The sequence below is a fragment of the Pelmatolapia mariae genome, linkage group LG10_11 (genome assembly GCF_036321145.2).
Source record: "Pelmatolapia mariae isolate MD_Pm_ZW linkage group LG10_11, Pm_UMD_F_2, whole genome shotgun sequence".
In the NCBI taxonomy this organism is placed as follows: domain Eukaryota; kingdom Metazoa; phylum Chordata; class Actinopteri; order Cichliformes; family Cichlidae; genus Pelmatolapia; species Pelmatolapia mariae.
In genome coordinates, this window is record NC_086236.1 from 44209509 (window position 1) to 44219216 (window position 9708).

At 39.5% G+C, this 9708-nt stretch overlaps 1 pseudogene; it reads left to right on the top strand.

Moving 5' to 3' along the window:
* Positions 1 to 1871: 1871 nt before the first annotated feature.
* Positions 1872 to 4445, top strand: LOC134635414 (flavin-containing monooxygenase 5-like; annotated as a pseudogene).
* Positions 4446 to 9708: the final 5263 nt, after the last annotated feature.

The window sequence follows — 9708 nt, forward strand, 5'->3', positions numbered from 1 at the left end:
CTGTTTATATCTAAGGTGATGGCTGCACATTAGAGCTCTGAAACTTTAAACTGGATACATTTAAGTATAAAGTCTCCTGTCCCACAGCCTAATAAAGGAGATGTGAAAATTGCTTCAGTTTCTCAGCAGATCAAAGTGAAATGAATTTGATTGATTGAACAGGTATTCTCTGTGTCTTCTGTTCTAATAACTACAACTTTAGCAGTGTAAAAGAGATAAGCAGCAGAACTATAATAACAAAATTTTGTACATTTATAAGTCACCAAATTAATATACACACTGGTGACCTGAGTGAAGTTGCCCCCCCCCCCCACCTTTTTCAGTTCAAACAAAATTGATGTCAAACGTTTGTGTTACGTTTGTGCTGCTATCATGTTAAAGATGTTAATAAAGGTTTCTAGAGGTCATCCAAGGTCAACCAGCCCCTTTCTTTACTGTGAAAAGGTTGTGAAGCATAAACCAGTACTGGATTTTTTTTTTTATCATGATCACACCCTTTAAAAGTAAAAAACCATGTTAACTTATAATAATTAATAAGAAATAGGAATTCTGTCAGAGAAAAAAAACTTTATTTGCAAAATAAAAAACTATCAGAACAATGTAGGCATGTTTCCTGTTGTAATACATGGAACTGTCGAACCTCTCAAATTTAACTTCACTTCTCCAAATCAAAAGGAGCCAGTTGAGGTGGTTCGGGCATCTGACAAGGATGCCTCCTGGGAGTCTCCTGAGTGAGGTGTTTTGGGCATGTCCCACTGGGAGGCAGACCCATGGCATGCTGGAGAGATTATATCTCTTGGCTCTAGGGACACCTTGATGTTTCCCTGGATAAGTTGGAGGAGGTGGCCATGTGTTCTGCCTGCTTGCCTACCTGTTTAGTTCCATGTATATTCTCAGTTTAGTTAGTTAGCTAGTTAGTTTTATATTTCTGGTGTTCAGCAATAAAGCTGCCTTTTGAGTTATTTTGAGTTGATCTTATCACCTGACTAAATTTCTTTTGATGCATGTCTCCACAACCAAACAAAATTATTTAACAATGCAGATCATTAGTAAAGGAAATGCAATGGTTATATGCATTTTTGAGTCACAATACTCCCAAGAGCATTTTGTGGAAGAATGTTGCCTTGCGACATTAAATTACCTGGGATCATCAAATCTAAAGTCAGAGTGGACTACAACTATGGCCAAAACAAGCCTTAAGTTTGGCAGTGGTAAATATCTTATATGAAAAGAAATAGGGGCTAATCTCCTGTTGTATACAGCTCCATGGATGCAATTTCCTATTTTAGTTTAAAAATATTTTGGACTGATCTGACTCACTCTCCACTGAGCTGAAGAATGACATTGTGTAGCAATTGTGGAGGAGGAGCTTCAGGTCTGGCCTCTATTAAGTGCTGTCTGGATGAGGGGCTGGGGCCTGTCTGCTTTGAAAGCAGCAATGACATTGGTGGTCTGTGGAGGTTTAAGGTGGGTTAGACAACATACAGATCAGACTTTGTTTTGCTTTGACAGATGAGATCTGTTTTTCTCTATTCATGGCTTTCTCTGCAGGATAATCCAGCGCCAGACAGGGCCAGTATCTACTTTTCTGTCATAGTCCACTCTTCTGTATTCAGTTGGCACAACTTAACGTATCACCTAGTTTTCAAAAGAAAAATGCATTTTTTAGTACTGATATATATAAATGGGGCATACATGCACTGTTATCAACAACCTGCTTCTGACTTTCTGTTGTCCAGACCAAAGTCTTGCAGGTGAAACAGAAATCAGATTTTTCTCATTCAGGCGAGTGCTGTTGAAACAGAGAACACGGATGGCAAGAAAGAGAAGCACATTTGATGATCTGTATTGGACATCACTGCTAACCCAACATGCCTCTTCATAACTTTCCAGGTAAACCTTGTCTGCAGGCTATCAATAAACTACATGCAGATTTTATGTAGCTTTATAGAGTTTTGCTGTAACAATAGAAAGAGGAAATAATGACATTTAATAACCAATGTTTGACATTCTTTAACCATGTGTCATGGGCCTGAGTCTCTCGACTCAGGGCTTTTGTATTAATAACTATTGTCTTGTGCTCTGGTTATGGATTCTGTTAATGTTTTCCTACTTAGACTTTGGTTTTGTGCTTCCTCTCTTTAGTGTCAAGTCATCCCTGCCCATGTGTTTCTCCTGTTCGCTGTCTGCGTATATTTCCTGTTTTACTTTATAGGTCCGTATCTCTTGTCTCATCATGTCAATTAGGATCAGCTGTGCCTCCCTCCTGTTTTGCCATTCCCCATTCCCCTCTGTGTGTATTTATAATGTGTGTTTACCTGTGCTCGATGTCGGTTCACCTGCGTTAGTTGGTGTTTCTCCGCTTCTCTCTGCCCTCAACCCATCCTTCTCCCTCTATATTGAGTGTTCTGGGTTTATAAGTTTTCCCCAGTTTAGGTCGTTGTCTTAGTGCTGTCCTTACCACCCTCGTTTCTGTTTGTACATCACTCAATGTAAATAAAATGCTCACTCGCATCAAGCCAGTGTCTGCATTTTGGGTCCTTTTCTTCCACACATGACACGACTGCTGCCGTAGCCGTGACACTATGTCTGTCCTGGAAACAGAAAGGGAGATTGTGTCTTATTTTCTTCAGGCATTGAAAGTTTCCAGAGGAAGTATTTCACCAGCAGAGACTACAAGATTCTTGAGGAGTGGAGGAATAAAAAGGTCATAGTGATTGTAAATGGAAACTCTAGAGCAGACGTAGCAGTGGAACTGAGTAGAGTCACCAAGCAGGCTGGACTGAGATGAATTGATTCCTCATTTAAAATTTTCTTTGAAATAATAATAATTTACCACAAAATTCATTCAATTAAATTCAATTCTGACATTTTTGGACCTGAACCCATACCACCAAAACATACAGGTTATAAATGCATAATTTACCTATTAGTGGTTCAGACGCTATCAATATGATGAGAATTACATTTTAAAAAAATATACCAAGAATCAGAGCAATGGCTGACAATGATTAATTTCATCCTAGGTTTACCTGAGCACTTGAAGGGGAGCCTGGATTCTGAACAGACTTGGGGATAATGGGATTCCCACTGACTTGTATTTTAACATGGAAAACTCTAAGGAAAACTCTTCCTTTTGTTTTTTTCTGTAGTCTGGGAGAGAGACGGCTAAACAAAATAATTGATCACGCTCTGTACAATCTAAAGCCAAAGCACAGGTATTGTGTTAATATCTACAACTGTACTTTATATTTGTAATACAGTAGGCAGACTCCCTTGAATCTTGTGTTGAGAAAGTCTTTATTACTATTTTTATGACTTTACTGCATTTCTTCCTATCAGATATTTTGGTCAAACAACTTGGCCTCATGATTGCATGACTGTAAAGCCAGTAAATAAATTGTTTTCATCATATCACAAGGGCAACATTTAACTTTCCATTTCAGCCAATATCCAACATTAAATGATGAGCTTCCCAATCACATCCTCTCTGGAACAGTCCAGGTGAAACCCAACATCCGCAGATTTCAAGGTTCCAGTGTGGAGTTTGATGGTAGGTCTGGAATTACCCACTTTTCTTCACCCTCATAGAGAACAGTAAAAATGACTTTTGACTGACATGGACCTGTGTCTTTCAGGTGTCTGCTACAGGTTGCTGGTTTTCCTTTCCATTCCTGGCTTCACAGGTGGTCTCAGTGTCTAACAACAAAGCATCTCTGTACAAATCTGTGTTTCCTCCTGAGCTCTAACGCCCCACGCTGCCTATCATTGGTCTAGTGCAGCCAATGGGAGCTATTATGCCCATCTCCGAGTTGCAGGCCAGGTGGGCACCACGTGTCTTCAAAGGTCACAGTTTAATTTAAAATACTTCTCTTAACTCAGGCATTTACAGGTTTTCATTATTACTAAAGTAAACTAAAGAAAACTGTTGTGTTCTTTAACAGGCTGCATAAAGCTTCCTTCTGTAGTTGTTATGCTAAAAGATATACAGTGCAAGCCGCCAGTCATGGCTCAAAGGTAACAAAGTAGATTTACTTGATTTTGTGGTTGCTTAAATATCTAGGATCTGTAACACGCCACTTTGTGTTCTGCACATGTTCGACCTAAATTCATTTTCAGGTATGTCACCAGTCAGATACACACCATCCAGGTGGACTCTGTTACATGGATGAAATAGCAGAGCTGGTGGGAGTTTAACCTAACATCCCAAGGATGCTGCTGACTGATCCCAGGCTGGGAATGAACGTGCTCTTTGAACGTGCACACTGTACCAGTACCGTCTTAGGGGGCCAGGAAAGCGGGCTGGAGCCCACCAGGCCATCCTCACTCAGTGGAAAAGAGTGACTCAACCCCTGCAGACCAGGCAATGCGATGAGCCCAAACCCAGCAGATCATGGACAGGGTTCAAATCTACCTGCCTAAAAAAAAAAGTGCAAAATGTATAACTGAACAGAAAAAAAAAGATCTGATTAGTCTTTTAAAAGTATAATAGTTGGTAATGCTTTTGCATGAAATAACATGAGATCTGGAAAAGGACTTATTACTAAAACATATTAGTAAGTGGTGCAATGATTTAATTACTTCAAAGGCCGGTGTTGCACCCTCAGAGAGATATGACTCCATTCTCCTTCTGGCAACTTAATTCTCCTCAGTTCAGGTTTGGAGTTTACAGGCAGCATAGCATATCATCAGCAAACATTGCTCTCACGTCTCAGACACTGTTTTTTCCTTTTCTGTGCTTACTGATGACATCACACGTCTGAACTCTGACCTCCTGGAGCTAGTGAACTACAAAAATTAACTAGAAATGTGTCCAAAAATAAAACACAATTAAATAAGAATAGTCTTTAGAGATTTTCCCAACGATTCAGAAAATTTAAGTTTTATAACTACTTTTAGAGCGCAACACCAGCTGATCTTACTAAAGTCACTTGTGTCATGCAGTATTTTATTCATTTACAATGTGTCACAATCTGCAGAAGCAGATCGCATTAAATGTTTATGTGAGGACCCAAAAGCAGACGGAAACTGGAATTTAACTGAAAATGTGCCATTTATTACAGTTTTTCTGAATTGCTAAAACACTAAATCCCATTGTAAAAACTAAACTGTCAACTGTGAAAACTCTTTCATCAAATCAATCCCACAGTTGCCAAAATCTCAAACACTATTCATCTGGTTGGGACACCATTTGCAAATCTGAATCTCCCATTTACCAAAACTCCAAACACATTCTCAAACACAAAACACATTAAGCAGTGTGGTGCACTTGTACCCAGAATGGTGCACACAGGCTACAGAAGTGAAACACAACTAACACACTGTTTTCATCATTAACACACTACCGCTCAAAATTGAAAACACATGTTGCAACCTCTTTTTCTGCTTTTTGCTAGATTGAATACAGCTTCATCCACAAAGATGTATTCATGAGGCCTAACCATTGAGTCAATCTCAAAGATTCTCTTTACAAAATGACAAATGAAATAGTATGATGTAAAAATGTGCTATGTATAGAAGTATACTTATAACTAAATGGTATTTTGTTTAGAATTGAAGGATGGCCACATGAGGGTGGAAGAACACACATGCACTCACAACACCAGAAGACACTTATTGTGGATATGGTCAGTCAGAATAATGCAATTTGACTGCATGGAATACTGCAGGGGATTATAGAAGACAACATACATTTTGAATCTAGCAAAAAGGAGAAGAAAAGGTCACAATGCCATAGGTCAACGTACCATTATTGAACTGCCTGGTCAGCGTGGTGGAAATGTAACTATCTGTGCTGCCATCAGCAGCTATGGGGTTCTCCACAGTCATGTTACTGTTGGGCCATACAACACTGAACTTCTAGCAACATTCCTGGATGGTCTACAGGATGCTCTGCTTGAGTAGAGAGATTGCGAGTAGGCAGAGCATCCCATATCATTTGGGACAATGTGAGCTTTCACCGAGGTCCAAGAATATACAACTGGTTTCACAATGAGCAGCATTTTATGAAAGTGTTTCTTCCACCGTACTCTCCCTTTTTGAACCCTATCGAGGAGTTTTTCTCAGCATGGAGATGTAAAGTATATGTCCGAAACCCTTACATATAGGAAAATCTACTTCAAGCATTGAATGGAGCATGTGGTGAGATAGGAGTGGGATCTTGCCAGACCTGGACTCGGCATGCTAAACGATTCTTTCCTCGCTGCATTGCAAGGGAGACCATAGCATGTAATGTGGATGAAGTCCTGTGGCCTGACCCAGCACAGAGGCGTGATGCTGAGGCAGGATAAATTATCTGAATATGTTGTAAAAATATATAATTTTGTAATGTATATATAACTTTTTTTTGCTGCAGTTCTTTTTTAGTTAGTGAGTACAAGAATAAATGAATCAATAGATAAGTATTATTTTCCCGCTATCTCACAGTGTTTTGTATTTATTTTTATCCTTTGTCCCTCTTTGGGGGGATACTCCCACTGGGTTTAAATCTGGGACTCTCGGCCATTTGACCTTAGAACTGAAGAAGCTTCTCGGATGAGAGGTGAAACGTCTTCAAGCAACTTCAAGTCCAGACGCTTTTCTTTGCAAACTCCTTTGACTGAACTAGTCAGTGTTCCAACATTAGGAAAGAGCAACTGCTATCACAACTAGAGATTGATGAGGTACAGCATAATTGTTATGACAAGGGGAAACCAGCATGTCAGGTCAGGGGGGAGATATCATCATCCCCACCCAAGATTGGGTACCATGCCCCAAGTACAACTGGCACATTGAAGGCGTTGAGCGCTAGAGCAGCTGACCTGAGAGATGGTATCATGGCTAAGCTAAAAACTTGGACCCTCCATGACCAATTAGGTGAAATACCATCTGAAGGTCTACTAGAAGATGTGAATGAAACGTCAGGGGAAACAGACAGAAACAAACCAGCTGATCTACAACATGAAAGCAGTGATCAGCTGTGCCCTTCTGGAGAAGGAGACTACAGGCCAAGATCAAGGTAGCACGCAGGGAAGTTAGCCAACTATCAGAGCTCCAGAAAAGTGAAGAAAGGGTAGTACAACAAGGGAAGCAATAGAAATACAGCAAGCTATCCATAGCTGGAAGGTTCTCAGCTGAGGGCCAAGCTCAGCATGTGGGCTGTGTGCTTGATAGGTTGCTATTTCATGGAATTTATTGACGTTGACAGTGAGGTAGACATTAAGGACTTTGATAGATTCCATATCTTCCTGTCAGCCAGAGGACCACAGATGGAAACCTCTCTGAGGGAGAGGTCAAAATCAAGTACACTTCGCGTTTCCTAAGTCATAAAATGTGTTTCAACAGTGTAATATTTAACGAAATTAGGTCACTGCTGAACTGTATATAACCATCATCCTTAACATTACATTAATTATCATTTCATCAAAGTGTTTATTGAAGCTGCTGGCATTATGTTATAAGTTATATTATAGGGGTTATCATAATCAAATATTAACATGTTTATTACAGGTGCAGTTATAACTACTTTAAAATGACTGAGTTAATATATATATATCATAACTCAGACCCTGAGTATATGGTTACAGTAAAATAGTAGCTGAGCAAAGGCCTGAATGTATTCAGCTTCTTGTGGTATTTGAGTTTGCTTAGTTACAGGTGACGAAAGGATGTCCAGTCCATGGGGACCTCAAAGGCCTGAGATCCTCACCATATTTGGATGGATGGGGAACTTCTGTGTCTGCAGTTATCTCTTAAAATACATGAATGTTCTGTACATGCAAATTATGTGACTGTAAACGCAAGAGGGGGCGTTACAATACCCTGATGGGATAAAAGCAATCTAGAGTGTATTTTGGGCAGAGATGTACAACTGATGTTTTGCAGTTTGCACCTCTCCACGCTGCGTGCATTCATTAAAATCAATTGTTTGACCGACCTCTTCTGGACCATCATTGTTTTACTCTCGTCCTCAATTTCGAACCCGCAACATTTGTTGCATTGGCCGAGGGTTGAGAGAGGGAGAAAGTTGGAGATTGAGACTGAGAGGGTCCAAGGTGCTCAAACAGGCAGACGCGAGTCAGTGGTCGAAGTGAGTTGACATAAGCCGGCTTATCTAAAGGTAAGGCACTACCTGTTGAATTATTTCCAAACTGTGCCAGATTGACGATTACAAAATTGAAAGTCTACTCACTGAAAATTACTGGTAAAGGTCTGTTTTGATTTTGGTGAAAATCTCATGAGAATTGAAGTTGAACTAATGATAATGTAAGGTTAAGTGACAGTACTGATTAAAGGAAAAGCAGTTGGACTGCTACAAGGATTTAAGTAGTTGGACTACTAAATAGGAATAGGTAAAAGTAACGGAAATAGGTAAAGGACAAGTTAAAGTAGTTGGACTACTGAATATGAATAAGTAAAAAGTAACGGAAACAGGAAAAGTTACAGTAGTTGGACTACTGAATTTAGGATATAGGTAATTTGAAAACTGTGTATGGTAATACAGTCAGGATTGAATATACAGCTGGGCTGGGACATGAAGAAAGTCGGTTGAGGTGGTTTAATAAGATGTCTTTAAAAATATAAGTAAATTTCTGTAGAACGGAACATTGGGAATGTTCTAAGAAGTGCATTTGTCGGAAGGTGACGCTTCCAACTTGTCGGGGACGCTCGGCATTTTCCTCTGGGAGGGATAGTTCACTTGGCAAGTGTGGAGAACAACGACGCTCCTAAATAGCCAGTGGTTGGACCACTTTACCGTCCGGGACGGTATTTTGCACTTTTTTGGTCGATAGAAACCGGGTTTCGGGCGTGTAACGTACAATTATAACTTCAGGGAAGTATAGTTGGTTGCCGCTTTTAAATTGTCTTAGATTACTAGTTATCTGACCACGGCCCGGGGCCGAGACTGGTTATAATTGATTACAAAAAACTCAGGGAGTTTATCGGTTGGACCGTTAAGGTTAAATTTTTCTAAATTCGGTAGGTTGTTAGCTTTAAGGCCTTGTACATATTTGTATATTTTATAAGACGTCTCTGTGTTATAATTTGTTGTTATACTTTGTATTTTTGTATATATGGTGTGTCTGCCACGGGCGCTGCAGCAGGCTGGTTATTTTGAGAGTGTGTCTGTGAAAATGCAAATAAGGAAGCTGAGAGGTGCATAGAGGATGAGGAAGTTTATAGAGACTGCTAGACATTGCTGATGGCTGTTTTTAAGACGCTGGTTTTGTTTATGACAATATTGTAAGTAAAGTTTTATTTCTTGCCATGACTGTATGACTTTTGCGGGGTTTTGAGATAGGATACATAAACTGTTGATACTTAGGACCGTTATTTGGGTTCTGAGAACTGAAATTGAATTTGAGATAATTTAATCAAACTAAGATGTTTTAGGATTTTTAGATGGGTTTTGTTTCAGTTTGAGATAATATACACAGTTACATTTGGTGTTTATCAGGTACTGTGGTTGACTTTGAGTGATACATATAGGTGTAAGTCGTTTGATGTTTGTTGGGTTAAGGAGGACTTTAGAAGATTGTAAGTGGTTTTTCGGTTAGTCAGATAATATATAAATAGTTAGATTTGACAGACTTGTTTACAGTTTGGCTTTATGTTAATATAGGTTGCAGCGGGCACAGAGGAAACACAGCACAACATCTTAAGGGTTTAAAATAATAATAAATAAATGAATGAAGTTTTTTAAGGGTTCTTGTGTGTGTTTTTAGGGAT